This window comes from Andrena cerasifolii, chromosome 13, assembly GCF_050908995.1.
Source record: "Andrena cerasifolii isolate SP2316 chromosome 13, iyAndCera1_principal, whole genome shotgun sequence".
In the NCBI taxonomy this organism is placed as follows: domain Eukaryota; kingdom Metazoa; phylum Arthropoda; class Insecta; order Hymenoptera; family Andrenidae; genus Andrena; species Andrena cerasifolii.
In genome coordinates, this window is record NC_135130.1 from 2,927,472 (window position 1) to 2,943,509 (window position 16,038).

Below are 16,038 nucleotides of genomic sequence, written 5' to 3' on the forward strand. Positions count from 1 at the left end.
AAAAAAAATAAATAATAATAAAAGTATGAGGTTCAACTGGTTTTCGAATTTTCACATAAAAATATTATTAAAATAGAAAATAAATGTCTCTACTTGTTTTACAAATTTTAAGTTTTTTTACTATTTATGGAATTACAAAAACCTAACAAAATAAAATATACTCTTTCTATACAAAAGCAAATAAATAAAAAATATCTGTACAAAATATAAATTATAAATAATTTAGTTTTCTTCTTTCGAAAGTATGAACTCATGAAGATTAGTTTTACAGTAAACTTTTACCTACTAGAATATGTTTGTGTCCGAGGCGATTTCAAGTCAAAATGTTAACGTTTTTAATTAAATAATTAATTCATTCTTACATATTAATTCTAGTATATGAAACCGGTTTTCGAATTGTACAAATGTATAAAAAACGGGGTTTTAAAACCGACAAACCCTACAAATAACAGACTTATAAGGTCTTATGCCTAATCCTTGGGCGACGTCTGTATTCATTAGAAACCAAAAATCCAAAAAGTTTCATTTAGGTTATGAGTGCACGTACAAAACCAAACTATTTATAACTTAAAAGTTGCAAAATTAAACGAATGGCGGCCTCGTGAAAAAAAGTTCACTTTCACGAACGAAATTTTGCCTTAAATGTGCGAAAAAACTATTTATTTAAACAATATCATTATACCAATAGCTAATTTTTGTGAAGAAAATGTTCACAAATATTTATGCACAAGGCGAAGTCGAACGATTGAACATTGTATGAGTTATATTGTCCGCCAATCGTAAAACTGTTGTTTTGAAAAAAATACGTTTTAAGTTTTCTGGTAAATTATAGTGGCACCTGCTGCTCCGTAGCAAACCCGGCAATAGCCGCTTTAACTATTCGAATTTCGTTCTGCGACTTTGGAAAGATATTTTCGTGATGTTTTCTACTATTGATTTACGCAAAAAAAAAATCGATTTGTTCGACACACGGGTCGAATGAAACTGTAAACATTTTCAATTAATTACTAAAAAACTATAATTTTATGATTATTATCTTTTCTATTCCGAGAAAACTGTTATAAATTGCAGTGTATTGACTGAAACTTTTTCTCCATACATTTTTGTGTAAATAAGAAACATTGATTTTCTAGAAAATAAAAAAAAGTTTTAGAGTCTGTTCTGAAAAAGTTAAAGTTGTGACAAGCAGATTTCCTGAAAATGTTTTGGGGTAGATAGATTTGAAATTGAAACGTTAAACCGTTCGGTGAAAATAGTTAGGTGTATAAAAATCACAATATGCTTCCTCATCTATATTTACCCTGCTTTTATATTTCACCCTTAAATATCTGTTCAAAACTATATGATCCTTCAGAAGTTTTATTAATCGAACATAAAATAACTGTTAAACCTGAACTCTTACAACAGAGTTAAAGTGCTGATGTACAAAGTTAACTTAAAACAGAAAAGAAATGATTTAAAAGTTAAAAGTACGATAAATAACTTTTATTCATAAAAGTTAACAGTTTCATTCGACCCCTGCTTGGACGGTGGGTAGCTTAACTGTTGATAGTAAATACGGGGTCCATTTTGACACATAATTAGAGTTACTCACAAAAGTATCCATCCACCCCATGCTATTAACATATTTTACTTATTTAAGTAATGTTAAATTCACAGTTACTCATTATAATTTACATTGCTATAAACCTCGGTTATCATATTTCTATTTAGTATCATCTACCACAGAAGTGCCCAAAGAAATTTTGCTATAAAAATGGAACAATATAAGCTCGAATTTCAGAGAAAATTAGTCGACTCTATGCATAGTAGATTAAAGCTTATAATTAAATCGCAGGAATATTCGAAGAACATTAACTTATTGTAATTACGTTTGTAGGTATAAATTAAATATTGAATTTGGGCGAATATTTTTTTAACACGATCCACGAATAATAGTACTTATTAAATGCACCCAAAAAAAGGTATATTAATCAAGGTTTATATTAGTGAATTAGAATTCCAAATTCTTACTTTAAAGTCGATTTAATATGTAAAATATGTTACATTCAGGGTGGACGGATACTTCTGTGAGTAACTTTATGTTCACACAATTTTCAAGATAAGGCAGTGATGTTGATAAATAATGACTAACATAAATAGTCTTGGTTGGGTCTAAGTGGACCCTGCATCCGCCTGGCACTGATGAATCGCTCAAAGTACGGCTTCAAGCTCTCTAGAGATCGTAGCTTCGCTTTTTTGCGTGTATTCTGAAACATATTTTCTTGGGCTTATTTTTCTTCGCACTGTTCATTCTTCCAATCATAATGAACAAACAATACTTTGCTTAAAATCGTCCACATATATTTTTCGCATAGAAAAGAGAATTTGTCAACTGTGGCCTGTAGAAGACTTCTACAGTTTCATGTTTTCAATTTGTTTGTGCCACGGATAATCATGCATACATCAGGATAATCTACGTATTATGTGAATAAGAGAAGCATAAATTATTACAATTATTCTAACTTCTTAATAGTACATCGCAAGGCATGTTTTAGTATAATAAATTTAAGTACACGTAATTGCACTGTTTAAACCTCGACTAGCCAAGGCGATGAGTAAGTATATACTCTATGTATTCACCTCCTAACTCTCATAAAGTAAACGTTAGCTAAAGTAACGCCGGAAACACCCCAAGCAAATAATGAAACTCAGGGCGACGAAGAGGGAGGAAGCTTCCTCTCGAATCCAATAAGTCTGTCAGAAAGTTCTATCGTTTTCCTCGACCAATACTTTCGCCTTGTTTAAAATTGATCAAGGACTTTAGTTTCAAAGTGACTACAGACAAACTTTGGATCGAGTAGGAGTTGAAAATGTTATAATTAGTAAATAGTTTCGACAAACATGTTGACCACACGGTCCCAAATTTAAAAATATATTTTAACGTACAATTTCTTTCAAGAAGCTTCGAATAAATTTGTTAACCAATTATTGTGAAAGGAGAATACACCTACTAAATGTAGTATCACTGAAAATGTTTGATGTAGAATAATGTTTAGAAAAATTGTATAAAGAAATTGGAAATTCAAGTGAATATGATATTTTTTTCTAAAACCATTGAAAATTGTGGCCTAGAAAACTATTGGACACTTTCTTTTATATCGGAGTGCACCTTGACCACCAATTTGCATTTTAATTCCGAATTAAGTATCGTACGAAATAACAAATGTGAACCATTAAAAAGGTGTTCAGAACAGCCAAGATAGCACACGACGTCTTAAAGACGTCCATTTTACGTCCGTTTTTGGTCTGAACGTCTGACGACCTTATTAAGACGTCTTTAAGACGTCGGTGTCGAGACGTTTCGAAGATGTCTGTCTTAGCCGTCTTTAAGTCCTCTTCGAGACGTCCATGCCAAGACGTTTTTTAAACGACTGTGTTTAGATGCCTTAAAGACGCATATGTACATAAATAAGTCATGACTAGGCCAGCTAGCGATGAATAGTACGCGACCGCCAGGCGGCGACCGGGCTGACCGCTTCTCGCAGGTGGGATACAGCAGTCACGCCTATAAGAGAGCCGGGCAGATCATATACCGTCATTCTCGAGTACCGGCGTTTTTTGACGAAGGAAATTTATATTTTCCACTTGAACTTAAATATGCCCAAAGATGTCTCGATCATTCGCTATTGCAAGACGTTCTTCTTTTTTTTATGAAGAATCGAAAATATTGATCAGCATGAAAATAGACTTTCTGAAATGAGAACAAGAGCAGAGATACTCGACGAGCTTCTTTTTTCAAAATACTTAATTTCATTAAAAGATATATTAATTCTAATAAACACGAATCAAGTCACGCTTAATAGCTCTTAATAGCTCTCTTTAAAGAGCTGCAGTAGTCAAGTCCTTACGAAGACATCTTTGAGGCATCGTGAAAGTATGAAATGGACGTCTTTAGGACGTCTTTAAGACGTCTGTGTGCTATCTGGGAGTGGATAACATTTTTATTTAATAATATGAATAAAATATGCAACAATCGTTACTCTACCACTCGCAAGAAGTCGATTAAAAAATTGTACAGACCTAGTATCTTAAACCGTGTTGTTTTCAATCGGTACCATTGTCAATTGAATTTTTTAACATTAAGGGGTTACGCCACCCTGAGGCGCTCAAAACAGCACTAAACTAGACGATTTTTTTTACTGATACTATGAGATTGAAAATTATTTCTTTTTTTCTTATTTGTAGAGCATGTATTAGTGCATATATTGTACAAATACTGTAAAAAAATATGAAAAATGGCCGAGTTATTTGTACTATTGTATGAAATCAATTGCACTTATAGGTACATGCTAAATACAATATATTTAGCATATATTATATTAAAAAATTTAGAATATATGATATTCAAAGTTACTGAAAAAATAAACAGTTATGGATATCTATTAATTGTGTAGGTCAGTGGTTCCCAACCTTTTTTGAGTCGTGATCGCCTTTTATAATATTCAAATAACCTGCGACCCCCATATAAGGTAAAGCAAAGACATTAAAAATAGGTATTTCAGAATATAATTCTAACATAATGATATTGAAAGAAAACCGTGGCGACCTCCCACTAAACACTTCGCGACCCACTTGGGGATCATTGGTGTAGGCAGTAGTATTTTAAACATCATTAATAGTATCAAATCTGGTATTACATCCTCCAATATCAAATCATTCCATAAATATCGCAGCTGTTCCCATACATTCAAGATGTACAAGCCCCTTCAACCATTCTACTACTTATTTAGTTTCCTCCCTTTTAAAAAATTATTTTGATTTCCTTACGAAAAAGAACACTTTCGTTACAGTTTTGCCATTGTGTATTCTGCTTCTTTCCATCCAAATAATTTGAAGAGCTTTGAAAAAGATAGAAATTTGGAATGGCAATGCCCAGTGAATGTGGTCGATGATTATAATTACTTGCTGGAAAACTTTTGTAACTTTTTGTATGCTTCCGTTCCAACGTTTGCTCTCGGATCGCATTGATGAAACGAGCATCTGTTTCCTATTACTAGAATTCGTCGCTTATTCGAATGCCGTCTACAACGGTGCAATCACCCCCGATCGAAATCCTCAATTGAGGACCTTGCAGTAAGAGGGGTGCAGCTGCGTCTTTACCAACTTCGAGTAAATTAGAAAAAACTATTTATAAAATTGTTGCTTTTACTCAACGTTAAAAAGAGAACATTAATTGAATGATATATATTTGCACACAATAAGTAGTAATTATTGAGTTATTGATGTTTTTATTTATTTTTTTTTGACGAATTTTTCAAACCTGGAACTGCCCCTGACCTGCACCAAAGTGTACGAATAACGGATGCTTTTTGATAAGTATGAACAATAATGAACACAATTTATTGATTTATTGTTGCTTTATTAATCAAATATGGAAAAAATATTTTGATTTGTTGTAGACATAAAAAAATAATATTATTCTTCAGCCTGCTGGTTATTATTGTCTGTGGGACGTAGTTGTGCATTCGTATTGCAGAAAACAATAAAATTATTGTTGTTTGTCCACAAATCAGGAATACTAGGATTCTTCGACTCAATTGACTTTAGTATTTTAATATTTATTATTAAAATAATAGTACTAGGTACTTAGGCTTTTTCCACCCTAAATTTATTAATTTCATTTTAAACCGACTTCAAAAAGGAGGAGGTTACATATTAGACCCGTATGTATTTTTTATTTTTTTTTTAATTTTTTTTTTATTTTTTATTTTTTTAATGTTTGTCCCCGCATAACTCCTCAGCATATGGACCGATTTTGATGATCTTTTTTTTATTCGAAAGAGGACAATGCCCCGGTGATCCCATCCCACACTGCATCAACATTGGCCCAATATTTTGCCAGTTCTGGTTAATAATACAGACTATTGTCACCTAATTATTATTTTATGTACGTACGCGCGTATCTCCTCAGCATGCTGTGTCAATATATATATAAAAAATTAAAACTGACCTCAAAATAATAAAAATGTACTAAAAAGTAAAAAATAATTTTTTTCCCTTATTTAATCTACGACTCTCATATTTTTTAATTCGGTGACTCATCATTTGCACTGTGTAAATCTGGCGTCACCTTAAATAATATGAGAGTCGTAGATTAAATAAGGGAAAAAATTATTTTGTACTTTTCAGCGCATTTTTATTATTTTGAAGTAGGTTTTAATTTTTTTTTTTAATTTTTTTATTTAGTAATAAAAATTATCTTGTATAGTCAGTCGAATTCACGACTCGGTAGATACCGAAGTGGACTTTTAGATGCTTCGTTTCTGCAACTGAACACAGTAATTGATGTCCATTAGCACAAATAGAGAACAAAGAATTATTTTTAGTTATTTATCTTTTCCCTTCTGTTTGTTCCCTTTTGTCACACCTCGTCCAATTTACAACACCGCCATATATCCTTCACCATTTACACATTATTAAACATTAATTATGCTGGTATTCCTGTTCCCACCTGTTACAATATTCTTAGGGTAATCAAGTGTGCCTACCCTACGCGCAAGCGATATTGCTTTAGATACCACCCCAAGCCGACTTTTCTGGTTGAATTATGCATACGAAGGTGCGAAGAGGGATTTTTATCGCGAAATGTTCCCGTTCTGAAGACAGACGCCTTAGTTTCAAATGTACCTGCAAGAGTGACAGAGATGGTGAATATTCATTTCACATGGATTTCGACTTCTTTAAATTCTGAAACAAGGGGTGTTTAAGACTTTTGAAATGTGCATTCACATTTATTATTGATGAAGCCTTAAGTAGAAGCACCTAATCGTAAGTCTCTTGATCTAATGCAGTGTTTCCCAACCTTTTTTGAGTCGCGATCCCCTTTTATAATTCGGATAACCTGCCCCCTCCCTGTATAAGATAAGATAAATTTAATAAGGCGAAGAAAAAAAAAATTAAAAATAGGTATTTCAGAATATAATTCTAACTTAAAATATTAAAAAAATAATAAAAAGATCCGTGGCGATCCGCCAGGAAACACTTCGTGACCCACAGGTTGGGAATCACTTGCTATAATATCGAAGAATTTACCTAAGCATAGCCTTTGATTTAAATACAAGATATTTCAAAAATAAAAGATGCCGGCATATGCACTTAAAAATGTTAGGAAAAGAACTCTCGATTTCAACATCAATGGTATAGCAAGGTACTCCCTTTATGATGGAAAAATAGAAGCACATTATTCCGAGTTCTTATATGTATGTACTAAATTTTTTAATTTTTCTTTTGAATCCTTTTAATTTTTTTTGTATAATATAAGAGTAGCTTAATAAATACCAAAAAAAAATTTCATTATATATTGCATTTACTAAGAAAAATATCTTTAAAAACAGCTTAATTTTTCGGCCGTTCAAAGTAGAATGACCCCTTAACTCGGCGGGAGGCGCTACTGGGTAAAATTTACCAAAGAGGCGCTATTTGCGAAAATATGAAGACTGTTTGAGTTTTCGTTACAATTTTTTAAAGAACTTTAATAAAGATTTGAAGATATTTCATAAATTTTGTTTGATTCTTAAAACACTGTACTTTAACATAAAAATTACAAAATTAAAAAAAAATTCTGAAACCATGGTTTTTTACGTTTCAATTTTGGGTATCTTTGACCCCGTAGCGACAACCTGTGTTACAATATGGGGTGCGCCTCCCGCCGGGTTAAAGGCGCTAACTTCATCAGGCACGTGCCACCGGGCAAGCTGATACCCTGGCCAGTCCGCCACTGACCATAACACATCTTCAATTTACAAATAAGATCGAAACACCCGGTATTAATAGCGACCAGGCGGGGAAAACCTCCATTGATCTATCTTCGGGACTTCCAAATAATCTTCACTATTTTTTCCACCCCCTCCCCCCCCCACCCTACATAGAATTTTTCCCACAGAACGTGCTTATCAATTGATCGACTAAATCGGGACGTCCTGTATAAATGGTGTCCGGAAAGGCAAATTAGCTTGGGGTTCCGAAAATCCGTGCCTCGCCCACCCCTTGTTCCACACAGTACCGAACTTCCCCTTCCTTGTAATGGCGGTAGCAATCCAGAACGCATCGCATGGCCGCAGGAGGAGGTTTACCGAAGATCCTTCGAGGTAGCTATCTGACGAAGGAATCTCGAATGCTACCGCCTGCCTGGAATGGGTCGGATTTCTGCACCCCCTTAGAATAGCAGGGATCTGCAGACAGTCACACGCTCGCGATTTTCGATGGCGGGAAACGCGGTAAATGCCTGCAACTAAAACACCGGAGGGGGGTGGGGGGTATAATAATAATGCTACTGTATATACATATAATGGTCTGCGCGCTCAGAAAATTTTGTCTTAGGTTGTTGGGGCGTGGATATTCGACGGGGCGAGTTGCGAGCATCGAAACAAGGGAAGGAAGTAAAGCCGGGATTCCACTGAGGCGGATTTTCTTTTCATTGAAAATTGTGTGCAATATTTTTTTTGAAAGCCTGGTCTGTCGCGTTGCCTCAGTGGAATCGCACCTTAACACTAACTAGGATGGACTAAAATACGAGGGCAGTGGTTCGCAATCTTTTGAATATCGTGGTGCTAATTATAAAAACTGCTGATGGGCGAGGAATTTGTATGTGGATGCTTATAAATATTCACACCGTCAATCTCGAGGAATGTGATAGAAAACAGGATTTCTGAACATAAAATACAGATTCTATAAAAATGCATTTGTATTTGAGGCATGGAGAGCTTCTGCTACGGACCAACCCACGTTTTTTTTTTTGCGAAATTGAGTTAGTAACAATAATGTATTCGAATAGGATGTACTAATCATATAAAATAGAAAAAAATAGTTTCTCCTCAATGTGGGTTAGTCAGATTTTTTTAGTAACTGATGTTAGATGCAGTATCGGTAGTAAAGCTCTCAAATCAATGCTAAACAAATTATTATCAGTTAATTAATTTTAAACGCTAGTAAATTTATTTCAATACTTCCACTTAAATTTCAAGAATTCCCTAAATTATATATTGTACATACAAAACTTTCCGATTTTTCTTATACAGGTTGTCCCAGTATTGGTGGTCGAACAGAGAAGGGGGTGGTTCTACATGAAAAAAAGTGGAAAATATATAGAATAGATTTTTTTTCATTTCAGGCTTTGTTTTCGAGAAAATCGGCTTCGAATATTCTTCGAGTACCTACGCGTGCACTAACGCGTCGTTTGCAAGCAGCATTAATATCATACGTAATGTTGATTCCTTATCAACATCATGTGTCATTATCTATATCTGTCTGTTTAGAGTGGGCTTATAAATGAAGATAAGACAAAGCCTCAAACGAAAAATATTTATTCTATATTTTCAATTAAATTTTCCATGTAGAATCATCCCCCTCCTCAGTTCGGCTTTCAATACTGGGACACCCTGTACATATATTGTGTAATCGTCCGATCAGTCGGTGCAACTGCATTGCGTTTAATTTTATATTATTTTTAATTTGTAGGTTAACATACATGAAGGATCGAGAAGCCCGAACGGTGAAAGAAAAGAGGATCGTGAGGGTGACAACGGCGATCGGCGTCGACGGTGGCGCGATCAGTCGTCGATCGGAAGCGTCCGAAGCGTGAACTCTTGTGCCTATTTTACTATATTCAATTGTATTTTTTTTCATCATATTAATAAACTTGTTCTTTATTTTACGATCCCTGTGAGTTAGCTTTAATAATAAAAAGAATCCTACATACACACCAGAGACTAAGAACAAATCGATTCAAAGAACTATCTTAAGTCACGTGTTACGAATTATAACAGTTAGATGTCTGTTTATATAATTATTTATTAATAAAACGGTGTCCCATTTTTATGCCATGACATTTAAGTCAAATAAATATTAATAATTATATTTCACGAGTGAACTTGTTTGCTTGAGCCCAAAATGTCAACTGGCCTCTCCGCGCCGAGAAACCCTTATTTAAAATGCTGGGTAGAGACGTTTCACCCTCTCGAATGGCCAAGATGGAGGTCAGGCCCAAACATTCCCACGACCCAACGTACATCGCTGACGAAATCCAGACATTGGCATCGGCGGAAAGACATCGCAGCGTAGGCCTTGAAATTCCTTGGGCGTCACGATTTCAACGACCGCTCTTGGGCCCAAGGGTTACGGCCTAAGTCCCCCCACCAGATGCGCGTGCCGCGCCCGAGGGAGGTCTCCGCCTTAGTTGTTTGCTAAAAATGCCCCGCTAACACTCGGGACTACATCTGGATTTTTTCACTAAAACTTTCCCTGACCTGGCCATTCGTTACGCACCTAACACGTGATTCTGTCCTGTTAAATTTGTAACCAGAAACTGTGTCAATAAATTTCAGAAAGGTAAATTCAATTTCTTCGAATTGAATTAGTAACAAGAAGCAGTAGCTTCCCTCGGAACTCATACGTTTCTCAGCTCCATGTCCTAGCGGGTACAGGTGCAATTTATTGCTTTCGAAACGCGTGTTAATAGCGTGGCGCTAATTGCACCACTAGTAGCTGCCTGTAGAGGCAGGGATAAGGATTTCACGTTTCAATTACGATAATAGTAGTAATTTCGATAGTCTACCGTTACGCGGATAACTCTAATCAGTGTTGGGCCGGTAAACATGTCTATAATCTTATTTTCATGATTCAGAACGATTTTCATTGTATCGTTAATTCCATTTACACATAACGAAGACAATAACAATTCGTTTTGGTTGCAATAAACTCCTTGCTTTATCGAAGGATTTACTTCGGAACTCCGTGTGCTTTGATTCTGTAATTAAACAATATTGTATTGTTCTGCCATAAGGGCGAAAGGAAAATTTGTCTCGTGTTACGTACAGTTCTATTAATAGATGCTATAAATAAATAATCGATGACAAACTACCATGAAAGCGACGGAAAAGATTACCTTATTTGCACCACCTGCTAGTCTGATTTTATAATTGACAACTTAGAAATCGATGTTTATCGGATAAGTTTAGGGTACACTATTTCTAATTCGAAAATTTTAAATGTTCTTTAATTATAGCAACAAGTGACAAACCTGGATTTACTGATAGCAATATTTTCATATTTTCATTTAGAGTTAAGCTTAAACGTCCAAAAGTATGGTTCAGAAAAAGAAAACATTGCACTTTCTAACTGCTGGTGTTGATTTATTCTCTACTAGCTTTACTACTCGGCTTCGCTCGATATTTATATTCCGATTTCTTAAAAAAATTTAATTATTTTTTTTGTGAAAATTGTCACTTTCAGCTGGACTAGTTAGGCATGATGAGCTGGGCACATTTCGTGACTACTTAAATAATAAATTTTGATTAACGAGACACTTAAAAGTGATAAGTAACGATCAGTATTACTTTAAGAATGGCCAGATTAAATATTAAAAAAAAAAGAAAAAACACATACTTGCAAAGGAAGTATTTATATTACAATTTTAAATCAGTAAGAAAAAGTTATTTTCTTCACTATACATGTCTATTGTGTATCTATACTGCTAGGGCATGGATGTGTGTAGAATCCCAAATGTCATTCTTCATCATATTTCCAAAATTTGTGTTAATATCCATCATATGTTTTGAGATATTTAACGTGTTACAATCACCCCCTCCGCCCCTGTTACTATCGCCCCTGGTCTACCCAATGAGGCAATTTTTCGTTTGTGTCCATTTTCGGTTCTTCAGGATGAAAACACCCCTTAAAATTTAATGTGTGATTTCCTACTTTCCTGTATATCTTGAAAACTGTAACAGATATAAAAAAATGACTACAATGAAAACTTAACGGCTTTTTGTGCCGTATAAAACTCTGTAATCAAATTGTTTAAAATGTGTGGTTTAAACAGGAACACGTTGCCCACTACAAATGTTAAGGGGAGGTTCCGGTCTAAATGTCGATTTTTCTTTTTATTTCATTCTTCGAATGTTCAATCTTTTAGGAATACGTGTTTAAATTTTTTAAAAGGATTTGTTGAAATTCGTAAAATTCCCGAAGTTATAGGCATTTGAGTAGCGGCAAATGCATGGGTAACACCCGGCCACTCAGCACTCACGTAAACCTTTAAACGCGTTTTTCTCGAAACAGTGTTCTCAAAACGGTGGACGCTGTATCTCCAAAAATTATTATCCGATTCGACTGAAACTTTTTTATTTTGAAGAATATACTCCTGGCTAAGGGAGGGGGGGGGGGCTAGAAAAAGTACAAAAAATTGAAAATTTATAATTTTCAAAGGCGTTAAAAGGATGAGAAATATAGGGAAAAAGTGATTTCAAACTTCAAATGTCGTCATTTTCTAATAAAATATAATTTTTTAATTTTTTCTGGTTTCCCCCCTAGCCAGAAGTATATTCTTCAAAATAGAAAAAGTTTCAGTCGAATCGGATAGTAACTTTTGGAGATACAGTTCCCAACGATTTGGATCAATTTTTTGACGCCTTGACTTTAATGACTCCTCAGTGCCGTTTGCAATGATTAGTTATGAAACAAGAAATATATTTCTATAACTGAAGATATCCTTAATTCAATGTAAAAAGTCCCATTAAATTATATATAGTAGTTTTCCTTTAATTAATTCCTAAAGATCACCTATTTTTGGGGGCTCTCGACAGGAACCACCCCTTAAGCAATTCGATTACATAGTTTTATACAGCATAACAAATAATAAATTTTCTTTACATGCTGGAAAATAGGAAAACACTCATTAACCTTTGGGGGATGTTTTCACCCTGTAGAACTGAAACTGGGCACAAACGAAAAACTGCCTAATAGATAGTCCTACCCTAGTAGCATTCATTATTGGCATTTTGATGGCCAACTAATTCCTAACTTGGGGATACTGCGTGCCAACCAGAAATGCTACTAGAGTATCGAGGCCCTCTATAAACCTGCACTGCTTAAAAAAAAATCTAAATGGTCGAGTAACCGAACTTCCATTGTAAGAAATAAAAATATATAATACACGTACCTAATAATAATTTCTTAAATAGCCTTCTCGATCACCAGACATTTCGCATTTATAATTTTAGTCTTAGGGTGCGGTGATGCAAGCAGCACACACCAAGATCTTCGAAAATTAGCAATGTTTTATTACCTGCAGTAAAAAAGTATCATACAATTTATGTTCCAACGATTGCAAAAGCCCTTTACTGGCACCAATTTCGAGAGCTTCCAGCTTTGTTACGGTAGCACCGTGAAACTTTGTAGGCATTTATTTTATTATACTAAATACACGTTTTTCACATCATGTTTATAGGGACCTTGTCGCTTTCTTCTACCTGCCCAATCACTTTAGGAGGTCATTTTTTTCTCGACCACCCCCTATATCCAAATATGCAATACGGACGTCCGTCGCAGGCGTTTTCTAATTTTGGAAAGTGCCTTCAGATCAATGATCCCTATGCAATGCGTGACAGTCGCCTCGTCGATTTATGATACACCCATCAAACGCTGTTGAAAAATTTCCAGTTCATGCAAATTTCCCTACCTCTGAATAACCAATTTTAAAAATGCTGAAGCAGAATAAAATTTCACGCACTTTTCATATTGCAAACCTTATTGGCGCGAAAGCGTAGATCATTCTATAAATGCAAAGATAATGCGAAGATAAATACACCTATCATTCGACACGCTGTATCGAGTTGCTACATAATAATTCAAGTCACTGCGAGAAGCCATGCGAATCTTCAAGGTTCTCTGGTTCCCAGCCGAATCATTATGGCGACGGAATTCGATCGTGAATTCGGGATATAACTCGATACCCGTGCATATGTGTAAAATGCATATTCGTGGCCTGTCGCGTGTAGATGTAAATGTAGTTAGTCCAAATGCCCGAGGGAATTGCTACGGTGATAGGACATTTTTCAGGTTTAACGTAGAGGGATGGATCGATGAAATCCGGGTACCAAATTTCAATTCGAGCTCTATAAATAGAAAACGGTGTATAACGTCGAATAACGGTGCCAGTACAGGGATACTGACTTGAATCAATAAGACCACTGAATGGCAATAATTTTCACCAGTAAAATTCCTTACTTCAATCGCCACCCCTTTCACGTAAAATACGCGAGACCAGAGGGTGCTGTGTTATTTTTTGGCTCGACCAAGATTTAAATAAATACTTGCTTAATATTATTTGAGGAAAGTTTAACTGAAAGACTGATTATTTCTTGTGCATAATAAATCGCAAGCTCATAAACTATCTGTGAACCTTTTCGCAAGTGTGTCCTACTATTTAACGACTATTTAATGGGTAATTTATTTTACAAATAAGAAATAAATTTTTAGCGATCCATCCATTTTAGTAGGATAAATAATTATTTCTGTGGAATGTATTGTTTGAATTCAAAATTGTGGTCTGATTTTTTCCTGTCAGAGAGGAGTAATTAAAAAATTAAAGTAGAATTTTGAGATGAAAAGTATTTATTATTTCTTGCTTTATATGTATAAGGGAAGAGTTAATTTGAACGAGAAATAAGTACTGCTTTTCATTGCATGTAGTAAAGAAATAAATATGTATTGCGATAAGAAACAGATTTTGGGCTTGGTGACAGGGGTAGATGCAACAAGTTTGTTGATAAGAGGGAAACTGCGGCAACAGACAAAGGCGAAACTGAACTCACTGGAAAACTGATCGTCTATGAAAATGTTTATATTTCCTATGTTCTGCGATATATTCGTTATTTATCGCGAGCTATTTTTAGAAACCAAAAGCACGATCTTTTAATACTTTTCCGAACAAATAGTTGCCATAATTCGGTCGGAAATTGTTTCACTTCCATTCGGAGGAAGATTGTAACCATCTTGATAACGTAACGCAAGTATATGCGATACCTACATCCCTTTGTTTCATGAACTTAATCTGAAATAAAAATAAGTAAAATCTTCATTGAATACTTTGCATTCTATTAATATCGAATTACTGAATAATTACTATACTCTTTGCAATACTACTTAATGGAAAGCTGTCAGAGAACAATTAAAACACATTTAAGAAATAGCACTGAAATTTTAATTAATTATTCAATATATCTTGTAATCGTACACAGTTACTATGAACTTAATTATATAAAATTTCATTAGTAACAAAATTTTCCGTGAAACATCATGAATCAGGTAACTAATGTTAAAGTAATTACAGTAATATTTATAAGTATGCAGGGCCGTTCCTGGCGGGGGTGCAGAAGGTGCCCCCGCACCTGGGCGGCTAAACTTAAAGGCGGCCGCAAGCCGTTTATTATATGCAAAGTTTTGACTAATAAGAATAATAATCGAAACTCTTTTGCGTGATAACTGTTTAAAATTATGTATATACAGTGGCGGACGAAAGAAAGTTTGCAACATTTAAAATCGCATAACTTTTTTAGAATTAGTCCAAACGACATGAGTTTTTTTTTTGAGAAGCTAGAAGAATTAGTTTGCTACTTAAAAATAGTAAAGGTTGTTTTTTAAACTTTTTTTTTGAGCCGGTAATGAAAATTCAAAAAACCCGTTTGTAGATTGAAGTAAGTTGTATACATGCCTAAAATTTCATTAAAATCGGTCAACGTTGCAAGAATCGCGGAAATTCCCGAAATCAGCGATTTTCGACCTTACTCTGCGATCTTTAAGCGTTTATAGCTCAGAGCAACGTTGACCGATTTTAATTAAATTTTAGGCATGTATACATCTTACTTCAATCTACAAACGATTTTTTTTAACTTTCATTACAGGCTTAAAAAAAATTTTAATAACAACCTTTACTAATTTTGTTGCTATTCCGACCAATTGCATTTTTTAAAATAAAATAAAAAACACTCATGTCATTTGGACCAATTCTAAAAAAGTTATGCGATTTTAAAAGTTGTAAACTTTCTTTCGTCCCCCACTGTTTAGACATGAAAGTAAACACTGCATATCAAATTGTTAATTAAAAATATTAAATTAATAAGGGCGGCAATATTGTTTTTATACCTGGGCGGCCAAAACCCAGGAACGGCGCTGTAAGCATGTATAAATAAACTGAGAAAAATTAATTAAGAAATCTGT